The sequence below is a fragment of the Pseudophryne corroboree genome, chromosome 2 (genome assembly GCF_028390025.1).
Source record: "Pseudophryne corroboree isolate aPseCor3 chromosome 2, aPseCor3.hap2, whole genome shotgun sequence".
NCBI lineage: Eukaryota > Metazoa > Chordata > Amphibia > Anura > Myobatrachidae > Pseudophryne > Pseudophryne corroboree.
The window spans coordinates 329331145-329342392 of record NC_086445.1 but is presented as its reverse complement, the minus strand read 5'-3'; the positions used below and the strand labels follow the sequence as shown (position 1 = coordinate 329342392).

Here is an 11248-nt window from a genome sequence, read left to right as displayed (position 1 = left end):
GACCACTTCATCATGAAGGATCACCAGTTTTTTATTTGTGAAATTATGAATTTTATATTGAAACATAATAATTTTTAATTTTTGGATTTATTTTATCTTCAGATATGTGGGACAGTGATGGGCACTATATTTGCACCAAGCTTCGCTAATCTTTTTATGAATCATTGGGAAAACAAATACATCTACACTAACCACCCTTTTAAATCGAATATCATATTTTATAAAAGAAATATAGATGATATTTTAATTATATGGGATGGTGATGAATCTTCTTTTAAAGACTTTTTATATATATATCAGACAACACCATGAATCTGAAATTCACGTCCAATGACAGCACGGAACAGATAGAGTTTCTGGATCTGGTACTGACTCATTCGGAAAAAGAGATTGTAACAAGGAACTTCATTAAACATGTCGACATGAACAGTTACGTCCATTACAAAAGCAACCATCTGAAACGAATGAAGAACAATATTCCCTTCTCACAGTTCAACAGGATTACACGGAACTGCAAAACTATGGAGGATCATGATGCACAACTATCCATTTACACAGAGAGGTTCAAAGAGAAGGGATATCCAGAACATATTTTGGAAGAAGCCAACACCAAAACAAAGACCTTAGAGAGGAAACAACTATTGAAATACAAACCCAAGGAGAAAAAAGAGGATAACATCAGGTTCATTACCACCTATAACAGACGTGAAAATCGGATTAAACAAGCCCTTAGATCACACTGGAACATCCTATTAATGGACCGTATCCTCAAAGACTACTTACCACACGAACCCCAGGTGGTATTCAGGAAATCTCAGAATCGGAAAGACCTCCTTGCACCCAGCATGATAAGAAACCATGAAAACCAAAAGTATCCCTGCGTAAATGTGTGGGATGCTATAAGTGCGGTCATTTCAACATCTGTAAATATGTACATCTGAACAGAAAGATATTCAAGAACACAGGAGAAGCAAAGGAGTATAAGATCAAGCACTTTATCAACTGTAATATATCTTCAGTTATCTACCTCTTGGAGTGTCCCTGTAAGATGAAGTATATCGGCAAGACGAAAAGGCCACTAAAACTCAGCATACAGGAACACGTAAGAAACATTAAGAACAAGGTTCAAATGCATGCTGTCTCAAGAAATTTCCTGCAAGATCATGGCTCCAACCCAGAGGAACTCATGTTTAAAGGCATATAACTAGTGACACTCGGAGAAAGAGGGGGGCGGGGGGACCTCTCCAACCTACTATCAAGGCGTGAGATGTTCTGGATATCTGAAATGAGATCACTCCACCCAGATGGACTCAATGAAAACGACAAAATAGCTCCTTTTTTGTGAACGTAAGCACATCATTCTTCTGATTTGAAGCCGTCGGTATGCCTTCCTCTTTCCTACTATGTCCATGAAGGTTGGGGCACTTTGCAGTGTATTCCCAACTTCTGGACACCCCTTCTCTCCTTGCAGCCCAGATCCTAATTACAGTCATACCACACTGGATATGCCCAAATTTGTCCGATCTTGGAAGCCAAGCAGTGTTGGCACGGCCAGTATAGGGCTAGGAGACTGCCCAGAAAGACCGGGTGCTGTAAAATAACTTGGATTGGGAGGGGTGCATTTTTTCAAACCTAATCTAATAGTCTCTTCTGCATATGATGGTATCACTTATATAGCAATACGCTACTATTAACATAACGCTATTATAACATGACACTGACTGTCTGATTCGTACTACTTATTGAAGCCGAACTAAAAAGCAAATTTCTCAATACCCATATTACATCTGTATATGTATGATTTTATATGTTGCCGTCTTACTATATATATACATATATATAAAACAAAAAATCAACCCTAATATCTTGCGCTATACCTCTAGTCTCAAACCAACAAGAAATACCCTCTGTCAGATAAGGTATTAAAAGTAGATTACAAATAGAAATGGATTCTCGTGGGAGCCAATATGCCTTTTGTATGACAATAATTAAAAGTTTTTATTGTACAGAAACAAACGATATTTATCCTAAGCGTTCGTTATTGACACAACCTTCTAAAAATTCATATAAAACAATATTACAATCTTATACATAAATTACAGTTGGATGTGAGGATTTTACAGCCAGGTGATCACAGTCAGAACTCGAAATGGATGTATCTCCAACCAGATGTTTGTGATAAGGACTTTGTTAACCAGACGTTGCAAAACCCAACGCGTTTCGTCCGTTAGGACTTCATCAGGGGTTTGGAATCTGGATAGTTACAAATGGAAATATATAAATCATATAGTCTTCATTAATAAGACATATTATTATCCAGGTAAGTATTCCATTGAAATCTATTGTGGATTAACATACATACCAGTTCTTATAGTAGGAGTGATTACCATTGATTAGAAAGGTTTAGAATATCCAATGATTACATCCAATCACATATTCAATTCGATAAATATAATATCTGAAACATTATCGTTATAATAATCAATAAACATTATCCTTATACAAATGATAAAAGGAAGAGGGAGGGAGAGTCAAAAGAAGAGAAAAGGGAGGGAAAGTCGAAAGAATATTATGAATGTCAATATAAATCAAATAGCTCCGTATTTATCCACATAATCAACATCAATTCAGCTGATGGAAATGATACAAAGGGCAGGGTCTACAAGTATCAGAAACCACCAATAGTTATAGAACACTCCAATTAAAGTCCACATAAAACTTCAAATTCACAATATACACACAATTATATCCACATTACAACTCATTGTACAATACATACCTAGATAGACTTCAAAAAAATATATATAAATTTGGTTGAAATTAGATGATGTTACGTTCCCTAAAAGGGATAAAGATAAAATAGTTTTTTGTCACTCAAATGATTGTTAATAGGAAATGTTCCTGTAACATCCTGTTTACCATTAAAATAACATAGATGCTACCAACAAATCAGAGAAGATATAACAACTTCCTCAATTGATTATAAGAAACCATGCTGATGTCAGTATTTAATGTAAGGTATTTAAGGTGATTCAAATAGAAGAACTTTTTTATCCAAAACTAATTAATAAATGATGTCTTTAATCTAACATGCAATGGGGAGTGGTATATTCAATCAATCATTAGAGAGCCAATTAAGTTCACAGCTGTAATTTATAACCAGCAAGAAGAACTTTTTAACATCTGAAATACTAATCTTAACATCATATGGTATTTAATATTTGCACTAAATTAGTCTGGTTCTTACCTATTTTCAATCAAGAATGGTGGAACCTTATAGTCTACCTCTGTTTATACATGTCACCAAACAGAGAACTTAGGAAAATTTCAAATCCTGAACGAAACTATTCCCTGTGGACAAGTAAATCTAAATCAGTATATTACAATCATACTAAAATTAAGTAGTTACTCTTAAATTAAGGAATCCATTCATCTAATAAATTTTCAAAAAGACCATCCAATAACTAAGTTCCAAATATACAATTATAATACTCAAACTTACTTTTTACAGGAACAAGTGCAACCTCACTGAATCCCAACTACAGAATGAGAGGCAATATAAGGACATCCCTTTATAGCTCCCTTGATATTACATCACTTCCTGCTGGCTGATTAATTGATTTATTATTAGTTAGTGATGTGTTAGGACCTCATAGTACTATGTGGAATGCCATTCTTACTGGTTACCTAACAGATCCCCTAAATGATGTCTTTAATCTAACATGCAATGGGGAGTGGTATATTCAATCAATCATTAGAGAGCCAATTAAGTTCACAGCTGTAATTAATAACCAGCAAGAAGAACTTTTTAACATCTGAAATACTTAACCTCATATGGTATTCAATGATTGCACTAAATTAGTCTGGTTTTTACCTATTTTCAATCAAGAATGGTGGAACCTTATAGTCTACCTCTGTTTATACATGTCACCAAAAAGAGGACTTAGGAAAAATTTCAAATCCTGAATGATACTATTCCCTGTGGACAAGTAAAACTAAATTAGTATATTACAATCATATTAAAATTAAGTAGTTACTCTTCAATTAAGGAATCCATTCATCTAATACATTTTCAAAAAGACCATCCAATAACTAAGTTCCAAAAATACCAATATAGTACTCAAACTTACTTTTTACAGGAACAAGTGCAACCTCATTGAATACCAACTACAGAATGAGAGGCAATATAGGGGCATCCCTTTATAGCTCCCTTGATATTACATCACTTCCTGCTGGCTGATTAATTAATTTATTATTAGTTAGTAATGTGTTAAGACCTCATGGTACTATGTGGAATGCCATTCTTACTGGTTAACTAACATCAATTCTGCTTCCTGACATTATAAAAAATAAGAGGGGACAAAATCTGAACGCTACATGCGTTCCACTCTCACGTGCGTGTCAACGCACCGCACTTCCGGTTCCGGCGGAAGTACGCACCGCGTGCGTGTCACAGTCACGCACTTCCGGCGGATGTACATCACATGCGAGTCACGATCGCTGTTTGCGTGCCATGGTCCCGTAGTTCGATGGAGATGTGTCAGCGGATGTTAAATTTTGTGGTTAGCTTCAGGGATTCTTTCTGTGATGAATAAAGATTAAACAAAAATTCTTTATAAGGTCTACTATTAAAGAGTTCTTTGGTCATTAAAGTCAAACTCTTTTTTCACAGTTAGAATTGTAACATTAATATTGAATTCTAAATAGTAATAAAGTGCTGTTATCTCATCAATTAAATAAAGGTATTAATAGTGCTATTTATTAAATAAGTGTTAATCAATATAAGTGACCAATTTGTGATAAATAATATTAATTATAAACTATTTGATAAAAAAATATACTTAAAGTGACTTATTGCAATAATAACTAATAGTATTGATACGACATGTTTCAAATTTAAAGTTTAGTGTTTAATTGTCTGGTTCAAATTACACCGACAATATTAATATAACCAACATCAACATGATTTCCCATTTACAGAAAGATTCACCACATATTACATTTCATAAGAGTTATATATTGATAGACCATGAACATACTATATATACTTAAATCATCTCTAAGTTGTATATTCCTTTTATCAAACTTAAACTAAAAAAAACTATAAACATAGGGGGAGGGGGGGGGGGACTGTAAGATGGCCGGACTAATAATAGGAATGGTTAAATACTATTCACTTCTCTTTTATTATGAAGACTATTATAGGAAAGACACAATATCAATATCTTCGTTTAAGCCACCAGGAGTGAGAGTGTTCAAAGAGTAGATCCAAAATGTCTCCTGTTTGGATAAAGTTAGATCTCTACTTTTTCCTCTAGGATCTGATGGAATGTATTCAAGAATGGTAAAGGAGAAATTCTCCTTAGTCACAACTGAATTGTGTTTATCCATAAAGTGTCTGGGGAGACTATGGGACGTCAGTTTGTTTTTCACGTTCCTCATATGTTCTTGTACTCTGATTTTAATCATTCTCTTAGTTTTGCCTATATACGATAGGCCACAGCTGCAAGTGATCCGATAGATAACATATTCAGTGTTACAGTTCACAAGGTGTCCTAATTTGTACCATTTCCCTGTTTCCATTTTAATATTAATGGATTTACGTTCCATAAATTTACAACAGATACACTTTGAACATGGATAACAACCCTTTGTAGGTATAATGGAGTCTGGACAGCTTCTGTGTTGTACTAAGTCAGATAGTCTACTTGGTGCTATTATACTTTTCAGATTGGTGGATTTCTGGAAGACCAGATTAGGTTTATTTGGAAGCGTAGGGCCCAAAATTGGGTCCTTCAAAAGTAAACCCCAATGGCGTTCCAGAATTTTTCTAATTGAATGATTTTCACGGTTAAATTGTGTAATAAAAGGTCTTAACTGTTGTCTTGCTGGTTCAATCTTATCCTTAGGAAGTAACATCTTATCTCTTTCTTGTAGAGATGCTTTTATTTTGGCCTTAGAGACCATATCAACAGTATAGCCCCTTTCTTCAAATCTCTTTTGTATGACTGCTGCCTGATCCCAGTAGTCTTCAATGCTGGTACAATTACGTCTTAAACGGAGAAATTGAGCGTATGGCACATTGTTTTTCCATGCTGGAAAATGACAACTAGTTTGCGGGATGTAACTATTGGTGTCCACTTCCTTAAAAAACGTTTTTGTACTAATCTTTTCACCTACTGTTCCCATTAAGGTGAGATCAAGATAGTCTATCTTCTGCGAATCAGTTTGATAGGTGAATTTTAAATTCAGATCGTTGATCTGAATGGAAGCCATAAAGTCATCAATACTAGCTCTATCTCCTTTCCATATGAAAAGAAGATCGTCTATGTATCTGCGATAGAAAACAATGTTTTCACAATATTCAGAACCATAAACAAATGTATCTTCCCATTCCTTCATAAAAAGGTTAGCGTACGATGGGGCAAACTTAGTCCCCATCGCTGTACCTTGTTTTTGTAAATAGAATTTGTTGTTAAATTCAAAAAAGTTGTGGTTTAGAATAAATGTTATGCCTTCCAGCAGAAATGACACATCCTTTTTGGATAATTCGGGATCATTAGATAGAACTGCTCTAATTGACTCTATACCCTTAGAATGCGGGATAGAAGAATATAGCGCTTGGACGTCCAGAGTGAGCCAATAATAATCCTTTATCCAAATAAAGGAATTTAGTTCCTGGAGGACACTTGTAGAATCTTTAAGGTATGAGTCCATTTTAGTTACATAAGGTTGAAGTCGAATATCAATATAGTGCGACAAATTAGAAGTTAGAGAATTCACTCCTGCCACTATAGGTCTTCCTGGTGGATTTGTATTACTTTTATGTATCTTTGGTATGTGATAAAAGTTCGGCACTATTGGATGTTTCACGTCCAAATAATCGAACTCATCCTTGCAGATCAAATTGTCCCTCAACGCTCTCATTAACAGACAGGTCAATTCCTCTTGGTAAGTTTTAGTAGGATTGCCAGGTAATTCAATATATGTATGCCCATCTAGTAGTATACTAGAAGCCTCATTCAAATAGGCTTCTCTTGTCTGAAGGACCAAAGCTCCTCCTTTATCGGCCCCTTTAATCACTATGCTCTTATCTTTTTTAAGGGACTTCAAGGCTCCTTTCTCTTGAGGGTTCAGATTATTTCCATATTTAGAACTTTTTGATTTCATTTTTCTAAAGTCCTCCTTTACAGACTCATAAAATATGTCCAAATTACTACTTTTAGATTCTACAGGGTAAAACTTAGAAGGTAATTTTACCAATGGAGGTTTCTCTTTATTGGAACTTTCAATTGGGGGATTTTTAAGAAAATGTCTATGGATGGTCAATTTCCGAATATACTTATTAAGGTCTATAAATAAATTAAATTTATTTACATGTGAATCCGGCGCAAATTTTAAACCCTTCTCTAATAAGGAGCTTTCCGCTGTTGATAACTGTCTCTTTGCGATATTGACAACCCCAGATGGGACTTCTCTTGATGGAACAGTGCTCTTCGTTTTTTTGGGCTTCTCTCTGCCCCCTCTACGTCCTCGTTTCCTCCATTGTGTCCTCTCTTCACACCCTGTGGAGAATCTAATCTTGTGTGAAGTTCCTCTTTTTGTTGTTGTATGCGAGGAAATCTGTGTCCTCGTCGTTCTTCTAAAAAATGGCCTCTCTGTTGCCTAACTGGAGTAGGGGATCTGTCAGTATTATATCTACCCCTATACGAATAGTTCCCTTGATCAGATCTATCACGAAAAGAAACCAATCGATTCCTTTGTCCACCCTGTTGTGAGGGGTATCTATTCCTATAGCCCCTCCATTCTTCTCTCCGATTGTGATGGGGGGATTGATAGTTCCTTCTGGATCTATTATAAGATTGTTGGCCTCCATAGTTCCCACGATACTGTCTATAGTCACCCTGGTATCTCTTATCATACCGTGAGTGATTCATCAATGGTGCCTGAGTTCTCTCTTCCATCCTCCCTTCATTAATGGGTAAATGATGTATCTGGCCAGATATGTAATCATTTCTATCTCGCAAAAATTTCTTCTGTTTACGTGATATAATTTCTTCTTCAGTACTATCTAGTTTGTGGTGCAGATCCACCACATCCCGTTTGAACTCCTCACTATCATCAAATTTATTGGCTTCTAATTCAATTTTCTTGATTTCTTCCTCAATACGACCTAATTCCCTCTTCCTTTCAGAAATAATCAAACCAATGAGTTTATTGGAACAATCATCTAAGATCGAATTCCAATTGGTGATAAAGCTTTCATTTCCTCCTCCTATCGTAGGGGTCTTATGTAGCCTTAGGCCTCTTGGGATCCTTCCTACTTCAAGATATTTCTCCAATGTAACTATATCATACCAATTATTAAGTTCTTTTACTGCTAACTTTTCTACCAGATTAAGGTAGCCATAATAATCATCCTCATCTGCTTGAAACACCTGTTCTTCCTCATCAAAAATATTTTTAGCTTTTAACTGTCTTTTTGATCTATCGCTAAAAATCTGCATTTTTGGTAAAAGCTGCAATCTTAGGGTTAACTGACAGAGACAATACTACAAAACAAAAAATCAACCCTAATATCTTGCGCTATACCTCTAGTCTCAAACCAACAAGAAATACCCTCTGTCAGATAAGGTATTAAAAGTAGATTACAAATAGAAATGGATTCTCGTGGGAGCCAATATGCCTTTTGTATGACAATAATTAAAAGTTTTTATTGTACAGAAACAAACGATATTTATCCTAAGCGTTCGTTATTGACACAACCTTCTAAAAATTCATATAAAACAATATTACAATCTTATACATAAATTACAGTTGGATGTGAGGATTTTACAGCCAGGTGATCACAGTCAGAACTCGAAATGGATGTATCTCCAACCAGATGTTTGTGATAAGGACTTTGTTAACCAGACGTTGCAAAACCCAACGCGTTTCGTCCGTTATGACTTCATCAGGGGTTTGGAATCTGGATAGTTACAAATGGAAATATATAAATCATATAGTCTTCATTAATAAGACATATTATTATCCAGGTAAGTATTCCATTGAAATCTATTGTGGATTAACATACATACCAGTTCTTATAGTAGGAGTGATTACCATTGATTAGAAAGGTTTAGAATATCCAATGATTACATCCAATCACATATTCAATTCGATAAATATAATATCTGAAACATTATCGTTATAATAATCAATAAACATTATCCTTATACAAATGATAAAAGGAAGAGGGAGGGAGAGTCAAAAGAAGAGAAAAGGGAGGGAAAGTCGAAAGAATATTATGAATGTCAATATAAATCAAATAGCTCCGTATTTATCCACATAATCAACATCAATTCAGCTGATGGAAATGATACAAAGGGCAGGGTCTACAAGTATCAGAAACCACCAATAGTTATAGAACACTCCAATTAAAGTCCACATAAAACTTCAAATTCACAATATACACACAATTATATCCACATTACAACTCATTGTACAATACATACCTAGATAGACTTCAAAAAAATATATATAAATTTGGTTGAAATTAGATGATGTTACGTTCCCTAAAAGGGATAAAGATAAAATAGTTTTTTGTCACTCAAATGATTGTTAATAGGAAATGTTCCTGTAACATCCTGTTTACCATTAAAATAACATAGATGCTACCAACAAATCAGAGAAGATATAACAACTTCCTCAATTGATTATAAGAAACCATGCTGATGTCAGTATTTAATGTAAGGTATTTAAGGTGATTCAAATAGAAGAACTTTTTTATCCAAAACTAATTAATAAATGATGTCTTTAATCTAACATGCAATGGGGAGTGGTATATTCAATCAATCATTAGAGAGCCAATTAAGTTCACAGCTGTAATTTATAACCAGCAAGAAGAACTTTTTAACATCTGAAATACTAATCTTAACATCATATGGTATTTAATATTTGCACTAAATTAGTCTGGTTCTTACCTATTTTCAATCAAGAATGGTGGAACCTTATAGTCTACCTCTGTTTATACATGTCACCAAACAGAGAACTTAGGAAAATTTCAAATCCTGAACGAAACTATTCCCTGTGGACAAGTAAATCTAAATCAGTATATTACAATCATACTAAAATTAAGTAGTTACTCTTAAATTAAGGAATCCATTCATCTAATAAATTTTCAAAAAGACCATCCAATAACTAAGTTCCAAATATACAATTATAATACTCAAACTTACTTTTTACAGGAACAAGTGCAACCTCACTGAATCCCAACTACAGAATGAGAGGCAATATAAGGACATCCCTTTATAGCTCCCTTGATATTACATCACTTCCTGCTGGCTGATTAATTGATTTATTATTAGTTAGTGATGTGTTAGGACCTCATAGTACTATGTGGAATGCCATTCTTACTGGTTACCTAACAGATCCCCTAAATGATGTCTTTAATCTAACATGCAATGGGGAGTGGTATATTCAATCAATCATTAGAGAGCCAATTAAGTTCACAGCTGTAATTAATAACCAGCAAGAAGAACTTTTTAACATCTGAAATACTTAACCTCATATGGTATTCAATGATTGCACTAAATTAGTCTGGTTTTTACCTATTTTCAATCAAGAATGGTGGAACCTTATAGTCTACCTCTGTTTATACATGTCACCAAAAAGAGGACTTAGGAAAAATTTCAAATCCTGAATGATACTATTCCCTGTGGACAAGTAAAACTAAATTAGTATATTACAATCATCTTTAGGGAACGTAACATCATCTAATTTCAACCAAATTTATATATATTTTTTTGAAGTCTATCTAGGTATGTATTGTACAATGAGTTGTAATGTGGATATAATTGTGTGTATATTGTGAATTTGAAGTTTTATGTGGACTTTAATTGGAGTGTTCTATAACTATTGGTGGTTTCTGATACTTGTAGACCCTGCCCTTTGTATCATTTCCATCAGCTGAATTGATGTTGATTATGTGGATAAATACGGAGCTATTTGATTTATATTGACATTCATAATATTCTTTCGACTTTCCCTCCCTTTTCTCTTCTTTTGACTCTCCCTCCCTCTTCCTTTTATCATTTGTATAAGGATAATGTTTATTGATTATTATAACGATAATGTTTCAGATATTATATTTATCGAATTGAATATGTGATTGGATGTAATCATTGGATATTCTAAACCTTTCTAATCAATGGTAATCACTCCTACTATAAGAACTGGTATGTATGTTAATCCACAATAGATTTCAATT

At 34.3% G+C, this 11248-nt stretch overlaps 2 long non-coding RNA genes across 2 annotated transcripts; both read right to left on the bottom strand.

Moving 5' to 3' along the window:
- Positions 1 to 2011: 2011 nt before the first annotated feature.
- On the bottom strand, positions 2012 to 4359 carry LOC135050778 (uncharacterized). Its single transcript, XR_010241810.1, has 5 exons — positions 4131 to 4359; positions 3248 to 3351; positions 2780 to 2839; positions 2363 to 2458; positions 2012 to 2253 (listed from the first exon to the last, which is right to left on the bottom strand). It is a non-coding gene; the product is annotated as an uncharacterized LOC135050778 (long non-coding RNA).
- A 4331-nt stretch (positions 4360 to 8690) lies between these two features.
- On the bottom strand, positions 8691 to 10689 carry LOC135050779 (uncharacterized). Its single transcript, XR_010241811.1, has 4 exons — positions 10218 to 10689; positions 9963 to 10066; positions 9078 to 9554; positions 8691 to 8968 (listed from the first exon to the last, which is right to left on the bottom strand). It is a non-coding gene; the product is annotated as an uncharacterized LOC135050779 (long non-coding RNA).
- Positions 10690 to 11248: the final 559 nt, after the last annotated feature.